The sequence below is a fragment of the Corapipo altera genome, unplaced genomic scaffold (assembly GCF_003945725.1).
Source record: "Corapipo altera isolate COAL_440 unplaced genomic scaffold, ASM394572v1 239, whole genome shotgun sequence".
NCBI classification, from domain to species: Eukaryota; Metazoa; Chordata; class Aves; order Passeriformes; family Pipridae; genus Corapipo; species Corapipo altera.
In genome coordinates, this window is record NW_020884938.1 from 1355872 (window position 1) to 1371033 (window position 15162).

General features: G+C 40.8%; 1 protein-coding gene across 3 annotated transcripts in view; it reads left to right on the top strand.

Moving 5' to 3' along the window:
- SHISAL1 (shisa like 1) overlaps positions 1 to 15162 on the top strand; it is a 239480-nt gene that overhangs the window by 8174 nt on the left and 216144 nt on the right. The window lies entirely within an intron of this gene.

The window sequence follows — 15162 nt, forward strand, 5'->3', positions numbered from 1 at the left end:
CCTCCTCTTGGATTCCTCCTCTTGGATTCCTCCTCTTGGATTCCTCCCTACAACAGGAAGTATTAGGCTGTTGGTTAAGATACGGGAGAGCTGAATTGAATCAGTTCCACGTGTTTCTCAGCTCCATTTTAGTGGAACTGAAATGCTTCTCACCTTTTGCTTCTTGTCAGGATTTGCATTCCTGAGCTCTTTGGGCCTCCAAAGGAGAAAGAGGGACCCCCTGGGGATCTGAAAAAGAGCAAATTGTGCCCAAGGGGCAAATGGAAAGTTTCAGGAAAAGAAAATAAAAAACTAGCACCACTCATAGGCTAAGTAAATAAACTGTGGGTAATTTCACACAACCCCTTCCCTACCTAAAATAAATGGATTTAGGGAAGAATAACTTTAGGAAGAGCAATGTGATTAGTGGCCTTCTCAATTCTGTGGCTTTTGAAGGGAGTTAAGGAAGTCCATCAAGTCCATCCTTTGGAGTTCTGAATTAACTGGTTATCCACTACTGAACTGTAGTGAAGACTGAAAAACCAATAGGGAGACCTGTGATTAAAAACAAAACAAACAAAACCCCCCCAACAAACCGGCAGGGAGACCTGTGTTTTCTGGTTAGGATCAAAGATCAGTTCATCTGAAAATCTCAGAAAAGCTTCTTGATCAAACAGATTACTTTTGATCTCATGTGATTGGGAGAGAGAGAGTAAAAATGGGTCTTCTGGGGCATTTTTGGACCTATCTTGTTTCCTCTAAATATTCCCCACAGTGAGCTATTTCTTAAAGTGTCCCCAGAAACGTCAAACTTTTAAGTTGAGAAAAAGATATTTGCAGAAGCAAGAGTGGAGCTTTAATGTATGCAAATATTCCTCCTATAATCCAGATTTTTAAGAGCAGCAGTATTCATTCAGCCAGGAGCATTGCTAGGAGAATTAGTATCCAGTGACAACAACCAATAAACCTGGCATTTGAAATACTAGGCAGATGTAATGAACTCACTGGAGAACAATCTCCATAGATAAATAGCCATAAAATGAATGGTTCTGGCTAGTAAATAAATACAAAGATGTGATGTTCCTCATGAACAGATAAAGGCTTAAACTGTTTAAAAATGACTCACTGTAGGCTGCCATCCTAGTTCTCTGTAGAAAGAAATGCTCTCCTGAAGTGTGCAGCCCATACTGATGTGGTTTGGATAAAGCAGATGGAAAGGAATATAACTAGAAAGACAGGCAAACTGTAAACCTTCCTGAGCCTTGCCTGTCCCTCTGTGCCAGTCCTGCAGCTGCAGAAGTTGGTAATACCTTTTTCTTTTTTCCCCTCCCAAACCCTGCCAGTCAGTCGTGCAGTTTGACTGATCCTGCTCCTTTCCTGTGGTACAGGCAAAGGGAGTGGGATGCAAGGAAAACACCTCCTTGCAACGTGCCAGGGATATTCCCCCACCCCTCTGCATGCCAGAAAATGGGATGTCCATGTTTACACCCTTCCCTGCAATTCCATTTTCACCTTCTAACACGGAGATGCCCCCACTTTGAATAGAGATCTCTGCTAAGGAGTAGTAGCATCATTGTGTGCAAGTTCCCATATAATTTCCAGGGAGCTGCTTGGAGACAAGGGGGAAAACCATGTGTTTGAAGTAGCTCTGCCCCAGTATCCAGGTTTCTAATGTGCCTTGTTCCCAACCTAAAAGCCTTTTGAAGTGACCTGCTGAGATACAGAACAGTCTCTCTCTCCTGCTTTGCAAGCATAAGGTGAGAAATCTCAGGGTGTGGAAAACTTGGGATACTGGGAAGACCTCAGAACAACTGCTGGAAACCCTGCCAGTGGGATGCTTGCTTTGTTTGTGTTGTGGTGGGGTGGGGATGTGTGGGGAACCAAGCTTTGACTGCCATTTTTGTGGATTTTTTTTGTATTTTGGTCAGTGTGCCATGTTTTCTCTTGTGTGTTTCACGTTTGATTCGCCGTAGTTTTGCACAAGTCTTAGTGTTCTAGTTAAAAATTAAAAAAAAGGGGAATTGTAGGGAACCAAACAGGTGTTCCAGTTAGAGGCCCTGAAAGAGCAGCTCAGCCAGAGGCCTCTGAGGTAACACAGGAATCCACTAGAAGACCTTGGGCAGCCTGGGAAGGAGAGAAAAGAAGCTGCTAATTCCTGCAGAGGAATACCTATTTTGGGTACCTGCACTCAAAGATAAAAATAAGATAGAGAAAACTGTTTTAAGCAAACACCAGTTATAGAATATATACCGGTATATATTTAGCAATAGTAGTGTGTTTTTAAAAGGTTTGAAAGAAGTGTGTAAACTTAAAAAAATGTGTGTAACAGTATAAAAAGTAGATCCCTGTGTACTTTCTTTTCTGTACCTTAGAAATCAATGTGCTAAGTGTGATAAAAGTATGTTAATGTAAACATTGGAGGCCTTTTTCCACCATTTATCTGAGGGTGAAGAATAAAGCCTCAAACTTATAATGCAGTCAGATTGTCTTTCTTAACAACTAAAAGACTTTTGCAAAAAAGTGCAAAACTGCATTAGACAGACTTACAGGCGTCGGCAGGGATGTACATTGAGAAGTTACTGTTAGGAGGATGGTGCCCATGGAATCAGCTCCTTGTCTGTCTGTAGCCCGAGGAGGAGTTTGGATGGCTCTGTTCCAGTGAGGAATTCCTCCTGCACTGAGGTTATTTATGGCACTGTGGTGGTGAGAGCCTCATTGTGCCCTATTAGATACAGCTGACTTGACAAATAAATACAGATAAGGACTGGAGAGACTCATATACTGTCCAACTGTTTGAGGGAATTTAGTACTGAATGGACCTTCTGGTATCCTGAGTCCAGTTTACTGGTTGTCACAGGCATGACATGTATTAATACATTATCTGCTACAAAAATACATCTTAAACTGTGCTGGGCTGAAGAGCTTTCTCAGTATCTGCCAGGACAGTGCTTCAGAGAAATACTTTTCCTCTATTACACACCTCTCGTAGTTTCTTATCTGTATTTATTTATATTTTGATTCTGTACCAACATTATCCTGTAACTTAAATTATTTTCTCTGCACACAACCCTTATATGAATGAGGGTTATGGATAATGAACTGAAGGCAGGGGGGTGAGTGTTCCTGGCCTTGGCTTCTCTGTCTGTCTGGGGTGCTAACCAACGTGCTCTGCTGTGGTGGGGCTGCCCAGCTCCTGACAATCTTAAGTGTATTTGTGCCTTTCCCTGTTGGTGTTAATCTTTCCTCACCCCAGATGATCACAGGATTCAACATGAGTTTGGGTGCTTTCTGTAGTGGTACCTTGTACAAGACTTCCCTGAAAATGGCTTGTCCTGGGGTGCTTTTTCAAGGTATTTAGGAGCTGAAAAGGCATTAATTTCACCACACTTGCTATGGTTTGTTCTTGTTCTGATCTCTGTGGCCAAAGGGAAGGTTGGCAATGGATGCCACAGGTATTCCATGATTCTGAGGTGTGCTGTGCTGCCCAAGGATTTATGCAGCATTTCCCTTTCCTCCTCCTTCCATCTTCCCTCCAGGACTCCTTGTTGGTTTGTGGTTTCCTTCTTTCATTTCCCCTGTGTTGCCCTTTGTGTGTTGCCCACACTGGAGCAGCTCACAGAGCTGAGGTCAGCAATGAAAGCTTTGTTCATGGATCTTTTCCTGCCACCACTTTTTCAGGGAGAAGAAATATCATATTTACCTTCACCTCCCAAAGTTTTGATAGAAGGAAGCTTTCAGCAGTTACCTGTCTTTGTTATGTTCCACTGTTTTTCTCGTGGGCTGGCACCTGAGCGAGTTCACAGATGAAAAATGAAGAATAAAAAAAAGCTGCAGTGTGCCAGCTGTGGCCTTGCAATGTAGAAATGAAGCAGGAGGAAATAATTTCTTGTTGTCCCTTCCTCCAAGGAAGAAAAGGTAGTGAGCAGGATGTCTTTGCAGGCATTTCACCTTGGGCCTTAAGCACATCTGGGCATTCAAGAGAGGGGGAAAAAGAGCAGGAACACATGTCACTGCTGGGAAAATGCTGGAGTGTTGAGCTCAAGGTGCTTCCCAGTGATGCAAGAGAACCAGAAGAGGATGTAGGACACCTTATTGCAGCATAAGGTGAAAGTCAGCGTGACCTTGGGACCTGTGCAGGTTCTGCCTGGACCCCAGTAAGAGACCCTGTGCTGCTCAAGCCCCCCACCCTCTGCAGGCACTTCTGGGACACACAGGCTGTCTGGGAGCTGGAATTAAGAGTGTTCCTCAGGAGTCAGGAGGAGTCAGTCAACCACGGAAAAGCTTGCAGGAGGAGAAACAGCTCTGTAGCTCCTGGCCCCCACACACTCCCAAAAGGAAGCCAGAAAGGGCAGAGATCCTACATTAATCTGAGTGTACTTTGAAATTGCATGCAGACCTTGGGAATTCTTTGATTAATTGTAATTTGCATTTTAATTTTATTTATTGCCCTTTCTGTGACACTGCTCAATTCCTTGGCTGTTTAATGAGGATAAGCAGCCAGCTCAGCTCACTACACATACTTCCTCCCCACCCCCCTCCAAATGTAACTTTTGTGTTTAACGAAGTTTTGTTTGGAATTTTCTGTTCTCCTCGTTGTGCCTGTGTTTAGCAGATATTGCTACTTGTAATGAAATAAATTATCAGTACCATGCCAACAGGTTTTGTTACAGTATCAGAAAACTGTAGGCAGTCTCTGTAAGTTAGGTGGCACTCCAAGAACATCAAGTACCAGTCACTGAGGCTTCCAGTGAGATTTTACGTGGTAAGGAAATCAGCCTGCACCACTGCCAGCCATAAAATTATTCAGGCACAAAAATCCTTATAAAGATTAGTGGCTCCTTCATCATAGGATGCTGCACTTAAAACCCCCAAATAATACTGCAACCCATTTAAACCACTCTTAACACACTAGTACAATACGTTCCACAGGAAAGCAGAACTTAGATGGGAGAAAGAATTCCATTTGAGAGAAATGACCCATCAAATCCCCACAGTTGTCCAGGATGTGAGCTCAGGACACACTTTGAATTTTCATTTTCAGTGTTGGACCTGGGTTTGCATTGCTGGTGGAAGGGACATTGAGAAGGATGCTTTTCTCACTTATGCAAAGTCCCAAGGACATCCATAGGAGTTCAGGATTCAGCTCATCTGTCTGTGTTTAGTATTTTTTCTGTGGTTTCATATACATCACCCAGGGCATGGCAGCACTTCTCCAAAGATGTGATGTTTGCAATTATTACATTAGCTCTGAAACACAGCTCTACTTGTCTCCAGAATAAATGCTTAGAAAGAAATCTGGATCTTACACTGTATAATTACTGGCCAGCAATAAGCAGGTTGAACCTTTCTGTCTTGTTTTCATGATAAATAACCAGATTATATTGGTCAGCTGTTGAAGAGATTAAAGCAAATCACAGGCAATCAATAAATCAAGGGTTCCAGTCTTTTGCTGCATTTCTTTTTCATGTGAGGAAGCTTTGTTTTCTCTTTCCAGAAGCATCTTCTTTGCCTTCAGAAGGTCTTGTCTCCCAGGGCTTCTCATGTTGCAAGATTTTGGCTCTACCAAGCAGCACCCTATAACATTCCATTTTTTTTTTCTTCCCTCTTAAACATCTGAGTATCTCATCTGATGTTTTGTTTACTAAAATCTTTGACATATTTCTGGCTCAACAAGCTTAGAACATGGAGACTGTTTCTGGCAAGTTCCCTTGATGATAACCTAAGCTAGATATTTTTAATTATCCATGGTTTGTAAAACGTGGAATATGCATTTCACAAACTGCTCCTTTTTTTTTTTCCTCTTTTAACTTTAAGGTGAGATCAGAAAGCAAAGGATATATGTATTGACTACGAATTTGCAAATACTAATTATTAGTTTAAGCATTCCCATAATACGCTTGTCCATTCATGCAATTTCTCTCTGCAAGGAATTATTTTTTATTCTTTTCTCTGTTACCTTTGTGACTTCTGTCTTCTATCTACAAATTCTGTTTTCAAATAAATAACTTCCTAATTTTACTTTGAACCTTACTGAAGAATTGCCTTCCTTAACATCCCAGTGATTTCCACATGGATTTCAGATTTGCTGTGTGTTTGTTGCAGAATAAGAATAATATGCATTTATGAACTTTTAGTGGACTTCAGTATATTATTTGATACCAAAGATATTTTAGAGTTCAAAAGGCAGCAACACTGTGTGGTTGAACAGGGTGAGTTCTGTGTGCAGGCTGTTAACTTTAAAAATACATTGTTTTTCATCCTGCTCTCTCTCTCCAGGGCTGTATCAGCAACTTTTATTCTGCTTTTAAGCATCCTTCCTTGTTCTTGCACTGTTGCCTGTGAAAGCAAATGTCACCTGGTGACAACTGTGTTTCTGGCAGCAAACCAGCCTCTCAAGTTGTGTAGTTTTTTTTTTTTTCTGTTGCAGAGATTCCACTCCATCACATGTAGCTGTTAAAGTCCTAATTACTCTGCTCTTAAACTGACCTCATCTTGTTCAGGAGCTCAGCTTGCTACTTTCTGAAGTACAAATGAGTAATTCTATCTGATGTGAGCATAGCTTTAACCCTTTCTCTTGTTTTCTTTTTTTTTATATCTTGACTACCCAGTACTGTTTTCTACTGGTTTTCTGTGTTATGAATTTTACAGAATGAAGTCATAAGCAGTTGGCTTTGGCCATTACTAGAGGTGTTGTACTTTGCTAAGTTAAAACTAATATATGATTTCTGGGCTTGGTTGAATCTCACTGAATTGGTCTAGTATATTTTACATCAATATAATGATGTTGGCAAACAATAATATTGTCTATTCTCTCTGTTTAGGTTGACTGTAAGCATATTTCTTACACATTTCATGGCAAAAAGGCATTGTGTGTTATCTGTTCGTGCCAGATATTTAAATTGCTGTCAACTTCTCAAACTATTTTATCTGCAAATGAATGAAGGACTCCAGGTTTTCTGCAAAATCAAAATCTTAAAAGAATTTGGGCTGGGGGTGAAATACCTCCTTTTCTTCCCTTAAGTTCCAAATCCTGGTCTCTCCAGCCATTTCCTGCCTACCTGTGTCCCTTCAAATTTAAATTCCTTGTACTGCTTTAAATCTGTCTCCTGTTTTCTCCAGCTGCACTGTGAGATATCTTGTGTGCTTAGAATGCATGCACACGCCTCAGGTGCAGATCCTTCCTTTCCTCTGCTCTGCAAGACCCCAGGGGCAGAGCTGTCTCTCCTGTGCCCACATGGCATTGAAAACATCATGAGAGCTCAAAGAATAAGCCAACTCACATGCCAAGACCCTCCTTGTTAATGCTAAATAAAGGTTCCATAGTGAAACATTCAGGATTCCAGGAAATTTGTGACTGAATTAATAATGTCACTTGCGTCCTCTGTGGAACAGTGAAGTCAAAATCACTTTAGCAAGTGCTTCATCTGAGATTTTTTTTTTTTTCCCTAGATCTAGTTTTCAAGAAATACAAGTCTAATAGACTTTTGCCCCATAACATCCTCGTGTGACAAATGTTTAGGCTGCAAGCTACCAAAAAAAAAGCAAACACACAGTGAGCCTCAGTAGTGTAAATACATTCAACAAACAAAAGAGTATGTTGGGATGGACATTCCTGAACCAAATCCATTCCCAGCGCTGGCTCCTGCCTCGCTGTCACAGGCCCTCCCATTGGGAGAGAAGGTGTTTTTATTTATCTTTTATGTACCTATAAAGAGCCCTTGGCAAGTTCTTTGTGTTTGAATTTAGAAAAATCACTTACAAGCAAAATAAATGTAGAATCTTTGTCTAATTGGAGACTCTGTACTTGTAAAGAAAAGGAACGTTATACTTCTTAAATGCTTCAAATAGATTAAATATCATTTTGCTGCCCCTCAATTACTTCAGTCTTGTTTTGAAGCCTGTAAATCTTCCTGGCTGCCTTCAAGAAAGTGAACATTTCCAAAATCTGCTTTTGCTCATAATTTGTTATCACTATTTGCATGAGTAATCTGGTAATTTAAGTGATTAAAGTGCTGAGAGTGGGAACACACCTTTTCCATTAAACATTTTGGATTTTTATGATTCAGAACCATTATGATTTTTATTATTTTCTCTTGAGCACAGTAATAACACAGTCAGTACCCCAAATAAGCCTCAAATATGAAACATAATTTGCTGTGCATTTGAAGTAAACCTCCAGGATTTATAACTCTTTGTGAAACTTGTTTGTGATGGTGAAATGCTGTGTGGGCGTAAACAGATCTGGTTTTGTTGGGGTTTGTTTGCATTTCTATTAATACAACTGTAGGGTTTTATCCCCCAGTAAAATACACATATATTTAATTCTCTTCAGAGACAGGCATTGTCCTGCTAAAAAAATTATCCTAACAGAAAAATTTCAGAATAGAAAGGGAATCTGTGTAATGTGGAACTCCCTTTGGAAAACATAGTCTGGTTTATATTGACTTTGATTCAGAGGCTAAGCTACATTTAAATATTTTATAGCAATACTGCCTTTAAATGGGTTATAAATAATTCACTCAATAGCTGAACAGATGTCTCTGTGGAGTGCAAACTCTCTATATCTTAATGAGTATATTTAAGAGAGTAAAATAAACTTCCAGGCTTTCAGTTATTGGAAAACAGATTACAGGAAATCTGACGTGCTGCTCTGTAGAGGAGAAACAGATAAACTAGAAATAAAAGCAACAGGGAGTGCCTGGACGTTCCTTTGTCATTATTTTTGAGAAATTACTTTTTTTTTTTTTTAAAGTTTTATGTCCTGAGTTTTAAGTGGAAGAGGGGGAGTCTGGAGTGACCATCTCAAAAACAATTCTACAAAACAAACCCAGAGCTTTGGCCTCTTTGTGACAAATGTACCAGCCACAAAGAGACTCTGATGAGATGGGGCTCCTAAAAGTCAGCAATTCCGTGAAAGTACTCTTTAGTACATGGCAGGGATTCAGAACAGGCATAATTCTGGTTATTTCTGGCTGCCAGGGTTTTTTTTGCCATGCCAGTTGTCTGTGTTCTAACTGTGGTGTTAAATCCTTTCTTTTGTGTGAAGACTCCAGATCTGTACATAGCTGTATAAAGGTAGAATTCTAGATGGTATTATAAGTCCTTCCCCACTATAAAGTCATTGAAGCTGTTTCTAATAGAAAATTAAAGTGTTAAAAGAGGGGGTTTTTTAATCTTATGGTATAAGTGTGTACAAATATATTAAGCGGGCCATAGTAACCAAATACTTCTATGAACTTCTCAAACGTTTTTTTTTGACAATTACAAGAAATTTCAAAATGTAATTCCAGACAGAAATCCAGATTTTGAGCAAGATGTAGTCCCTACCAGCTGTGTATTTTTGAGCAGCATCTCTGAGCAGACATCCAACACCCCCCTCCCAAATTCAGACCCAGAACAAGGGGGTTTGGAGAGGGTGACAAATCCTGTCTTAAGGACAGTAAATAAGGCTGTGAAAAGTCACCCAGTAACACCAGTGCTAAAGTGCCAAAGGCAAATGGCTCCAGAGAATCTCGGACTGTGCTTGACTGGAAAACACGACCTGTGAGTGAGGAGATCCAGGGAAACATTGCCAAAGTGTGTCTTCAGGGGAATAGTGACAGAGCAAATGCCTTTCCTCTCCTCTTTTTAAATGCTATCCTTGTTAGGCTCTGAGGAAATCTTCATTCAGCCAAGTGGAGCTTCAGCACTACCCTCTATGTCCAGCCCTGGTGTATACACTGAATATACTGATATTTCCTGCTGTGCAACCCTACTCCCACTGTATCAGTCAGCACCCTTAGGAAATGCCTATCTTCTCGGTATAGAATTATTAAAACATAACACAGGAAGCATGTTGGAAAGCTTGTGGGGTCAAAGCCAACCCCCTACACAGAGCTGTTAATGTTGTTTTATTCTCAGATCCCTGGCAGCCTGTGCCAGGATGCTCCCTCTCATCCCCTGGATTATCAATCCACAATTGCTGCTTGCAGTGGGGGGGAATTTGGAACTGTACATTCCTAATTCATCTCCCTGTTTGCCCTGTGCACAGCAGGCATGCTGTGAGGAAGTTGTCCTCAAACACAACCTCTGTGGGCTATTTTCCAAGTTATGACTGTCAGGAGCATGGAACATGGTGTGTCCCAAGCATGTGGTTGGTAGAACATATGCTGTGCCTGTCCAGGCTGGAGCAGGCCTGTAAGTCCCTTCTTTTAAGCAGCTTGTGTTGTTATATCATAAACACAGTTTTCATATTTTGGAAGCTTTTTGTTTTTCCTAGTACCACAAAGCATCATTGATATTTTGTTGATTCCTTTTAAAAAGTTAAAATTGTGGAAAGAAGAAAAAAAGCAGGGCAAATTCCCTTTTCATCTAAACAAAAGATTTGTCTGTTCTTTGAATAAGGGCATTGCTTTTAAAGCAGCATAAGCCAGAAGTTACGTGAGAAATGTGAAATTATATTATCCATATGTAGATTGTTGAAAGAACAGGTAATAGTAACTAAGTTATTTCACTTTTACAAACAGCATAACTGGAAAGATTTCATGGCTTCTCCTCTTAAGGGTCCCCAAATTTTCATTTTAATAGTGTTCCTCGTGTTTCTTTGGAACGCATTTCACAAAATTTCTTCTTGTCACTAATCAGGGTGGAGGAAAATGCTGCTATTATCTGCAATATGATTAGTTTATTAGTTTTCATGAACACCTAAAGCAGCACTCCACGAGCACTCCCCCTCCTCTGGTCCCCCCCAGTGAGGTCATTAGAGGAGGTCTGGGGTGGGTGATGGGGCTGCGGTGTAATCAAAACGCTGAAAAGGTGCTTTCTGCCCAATTAAGCGGCAATAGCGCCGGGGCTCTCTCATCCCCGAGCTGACAAGCTGTGATTCCAGAGAACTGCCTTCAAATCAACCTCTGCGAGGCGAGGGACACATCGCTCAGCACGGGGGTTTGGAATGCTGGTGGCAGCAATTACCGGGATGCTCCTTGTGGTCTTGTCAAAAGCTTTGGCAGCCCGTGGATTCTCGTCTCCCTTTGTCCTCGGTTCCCAGACAGTGGACACACCTTGTTAGCATCTGGGGCAAGCCTGGAAACCAAGGCTTTGTCTCTCCGGTGGTGTTTGTTTGTTTGTCATATTGCCGTGGGATTTAGGTGCTGAAAAAAATCTCCAGAGCAGTTAATTAGGGGTGAGATAAGAAAGGGTTTATTTGCCAAGGCTAAGATGTTACAAGACGTGCCTGCCTTGCCTGAGAGGTTACATCTTATAATACCATCCATCCAATCCCAGATGTGTCCACCCTGTGGCCTTTACTCTGTACTGCCCCGGGTCCACCCCCTTAAAATGGGTCTGGGGTGCATTTTGGGACCCCCCATTCATCCCATCTTCACCATCATCAGAGCACAAAGGGTACATAGTTACCTAATTCTTGACCTATTCTGTGGTTTAGGCCCTGATATGCTGTTCTGCCAACAATCTAGGCCTTGCCTTGACAAAAGACTAAACATTTCTGCTGTGTTCAGGAGTAGGATTGATATAGGGAGCATAGAATGGGGTAAGAGGGTTAAGGAATGTATAAACAAGGGTGCTAGAGGGAAAGGGATAAGGGACAAGGGACAAAGGAGGGAGGGTTGCTGCTTTTAGAATCTACTTATAAAACTTACAAGGCTTACAAATATTAGAAAAATAAAAAAACCATTAGGGGCTTAAGGCATCAGTCATCTGCGCTGTAAATGTCCCCAGGTGCTTTATCCCAGTGGGTGGGAGCAGTGTTTAACTTCCATTTAAACACCAAATTCCCGGAGTCATTCGGCAGCAATAGTTTCAGCCCGGGAAGGGACAGGAGCCTGTTGCACATCTCCTGGTGAATGACACCACCACAAAGGGTTTCTGTGAGGATGCCTCGCCATAAAGGATATTCCAAGACATCCTGGCTGCAGGGGGGGTGGGGAGGGTGAGTTGGCACCCATTTATATCTTGGAAAACTGGGAGAGTGGCAGTAACTGTTTGCCAGCTTTGACTCTCCGTGATACAGGTCAAATCCTGCTTGTCTTCCTGGAGAAGCAGCTTGGAGAGAAGCAGCTTGAGGCTCATGACAGTGTTTAGCTGTGTCCAGCAAGCAGGATTTATAACTTGGTCATGCAGGGTGAGAATAGCTGTTGGAAATTTCTGAAGTAATTGGCACACAACTAAAATGCTTCAGATTGTTATCCCAGCTGAGCAATTCCCAAAATAAGTGCCAAAACTATATTTGAATGTGTGGCAATATCATTGCTATCGAAGACAGCTCTGCAAAAATTTCCCCTTCTTTATATTCCTCAGTTTTAAGCCTGAAGTGTTTATTAAGAGATGGTCCTTTACAGAGACAGACTAAGACAAGGTTCCTGCACCTGAGATTTTAAAGATAAGTCTGGGTAGTAAAAAAAAATACACTAAAAAGATAAATGTATCCTTAAAAAAACCCCGACAACAAAAAAACCCAAACAAAAAACAACTAGAGAAATTATTTCTCATCTGTATTTTCTGAGTTTGTTTGGTTTTTTTTTTAATTGGCAATGTTTTTTTGGAAACTTTTAAATGCTTTAGAATGAGCAGAAATCTTTTTAAAACCTTTTATAGTGAAGATTTAGCCTATCTGTAAATTTAGGTAGAGATGAAAAATTCGTACCTTTACTGAACAAAAACAGGAACAAACATTCCTTTCAAATAGTGAATAACAATATACAGATGCTTTCAAAATCAGGACCTGGTCTTAACTACATTTCCTAAAGTTAGGATGAGAAAATATTTCTGCTTCTGTTCAGGTCTCCTTTTTAAAAAATACCAAAAACAGGTGGTGTCTATGTGGGGCTTTTTTGTTCCTTTGCTTTGATTGTGGTAGAAGGAAGTTTATGTTCCAGTTCAGGATTCAAGCTGGGGCTCCCGATAGAAATATATCCATAAATTATATGGACTATATTCATATTTTTACTGTGTACAAAGTCGTCACTCTGCTTGCAGTGTGACTATTCCAGCATTTTGCTAATGCATTACAGCTAAAACTCGAACCTAAATAATCTCCTTTCATTTTCACAGCTGAATTTAGTGCAAACAGTAAAACTGTACAAATGATGAAAAGCAATTAAGGCCATTATCTTAATAACATGTGCACACATGAATAGCTCCATCAGACACAACGGAGCTAATTTGCTGCTTGAATGTCTTAAACGTGCTTTCAGTGCTAATAACTGAAGGTGGAATATTTGAAATAAATGTCTGAGGCTTTGCACGGTGTTTTTGACAGCACAGTGCTGTTATTTCCTCTGACCTCCTCTGTGGTGGGCTGTGTAGATTAACATACAGAAGCTTTTTGGGAATGCAGGGAACAACCACCTGGATCCCAAGGTGTGGGGAAAGCTGGAGTATCCATGTGAGGAATGGCTAAAAACCACTGAAACCCTACAGATTAAGTAAATATACACGAGTTGCTAAAATATCTGCCTTTTCACCTGGTGTATGTTAAAAAAGTGGATATGAGTGCCACTTTGGGGCCACATGATTCCTTTTTTTTTTAAATCTAAACACCTTCTGTCCCAGTATTTATCTTTCTTTGTAAGAAGAGAGGAGATAAAACAATTAAGTTGCTTGCTGAGTGAGTGTTCATTGTGCACTGCAGTTACACTGTGCTAACAACCCTCCAAGGATGTAAGTAAACACTCCTATAAAAGACCTGACTGTATGTGTCAGTGTAAGAAAACAGATAGCAACCTCGGGGTTTTATTGCTAATATTTTCAGTCCTGCAAACAAAAATCAATTAAAGAGGGCTCCTAAGGCACAGAGAGCAGTTTCTCATTGTTTTCTGTATACTCAGATTCTTACTATGAATCAATTTATAAACTTCTGGTCCTGAGAAAACAACCGCCCTTCTGAGTAAAGATACCCATAATCAGGCTGTATGTAAACAACCTGGGAAGCATTGTTTTCCTTCCGAATTTTGGCAGAGTGAACGTGAGGAAATAAGGCTATTTTCTCTTCCCAGGGTGTTTCTTTCTCCTTGGTTCTGCTCCCTTGGTGCTGCCTGCTCAGTCTATCGCGCGTGGGAGACAAACCCGTGGTTCCTCCTGAATTATTTCTCACCACTTGCTTTCACAAGGGGCCCAGCAGCTGTTCCATAAGTGCTGTAGTCTTTATTTCTGTCCCTGTGGAAATTCCTCTGCTCCGCACGCTGCAGGAGCGCACTCCTGACTGGGACGTGCCTGGGATAATCCAGGAGGCTCTGGGGCATGAGGGAGAAGTTTAGCTTGGATTCTGACTTGTCTGTGGGGGTTATTTGCAAGTTGTCACTGTGGCAAGATGTCCCCCATAGTGCACTGAGTTGAGTTACAAAATAAAAATTACCTTTTGCACGATGAAAGATGCATAAAAAGGTAAAATGAAAGATGGCACTTTCTTTATATCGGAAATTAGTGTTACAAAAGTCTTTGCAAAAGCAAAGTTAGACATGAGGTTGTGTCTCTCATGGGGCAGACAAAGCTACTGTAACTTCGTAGGGTCTTCTAGTAAGTGTCAGACAAATGTATACATGTGATTATTGCTTGTTGTTTTCATTGCTGTAAATATTGTGTTGAAGTTCCTTTTAAGATCCAGACAGAGTCCAATAGTACACTCAGCTATGTGGTATCAGTACAAGGAGAATGTTGAAAAAATGGGGCAAAAATGAAAACAGAATTACGCAGGAAAAGTTTTAGACCCTGGAGAAGCCACAAGAGACTGAGTTTGTCTCTCTATAATTACAGACAGGTAGAGTTGAAGATAAAAATAGTAACTTATTTTACTAGCCAAATAAGAAAGTTCCTTTGCACCACAAGAAACCAGATAAAACAAACCCATAATTTTATGAGGTGGAGCAGAAACCAGCTGGTATTTAGGAGTTTTAAAAAGATATTTCTGATCAGAAAAGCGAAGATGAGGAATCAAGGCAAATCCCACCATCTAAAAAAAATCCAGACCTGTTTTCAAACTATTAGTCCCCACTTTTCGTATCACAGACTTATCTCAAACTAAGCAAAAGCAGGGACAAAGGGAGTTATGGCCATAACACCTTTGTATTTCACTGCAGGGAGGGGTAAGAAAAGCCAAAGGAACATTCTTAATTATTTGCTCTTTTTTCTAGATGTAAAAGCAAACCGAATGAAACTGGTTTCTTACATTTGCTATTTTAGTCTGTTCAG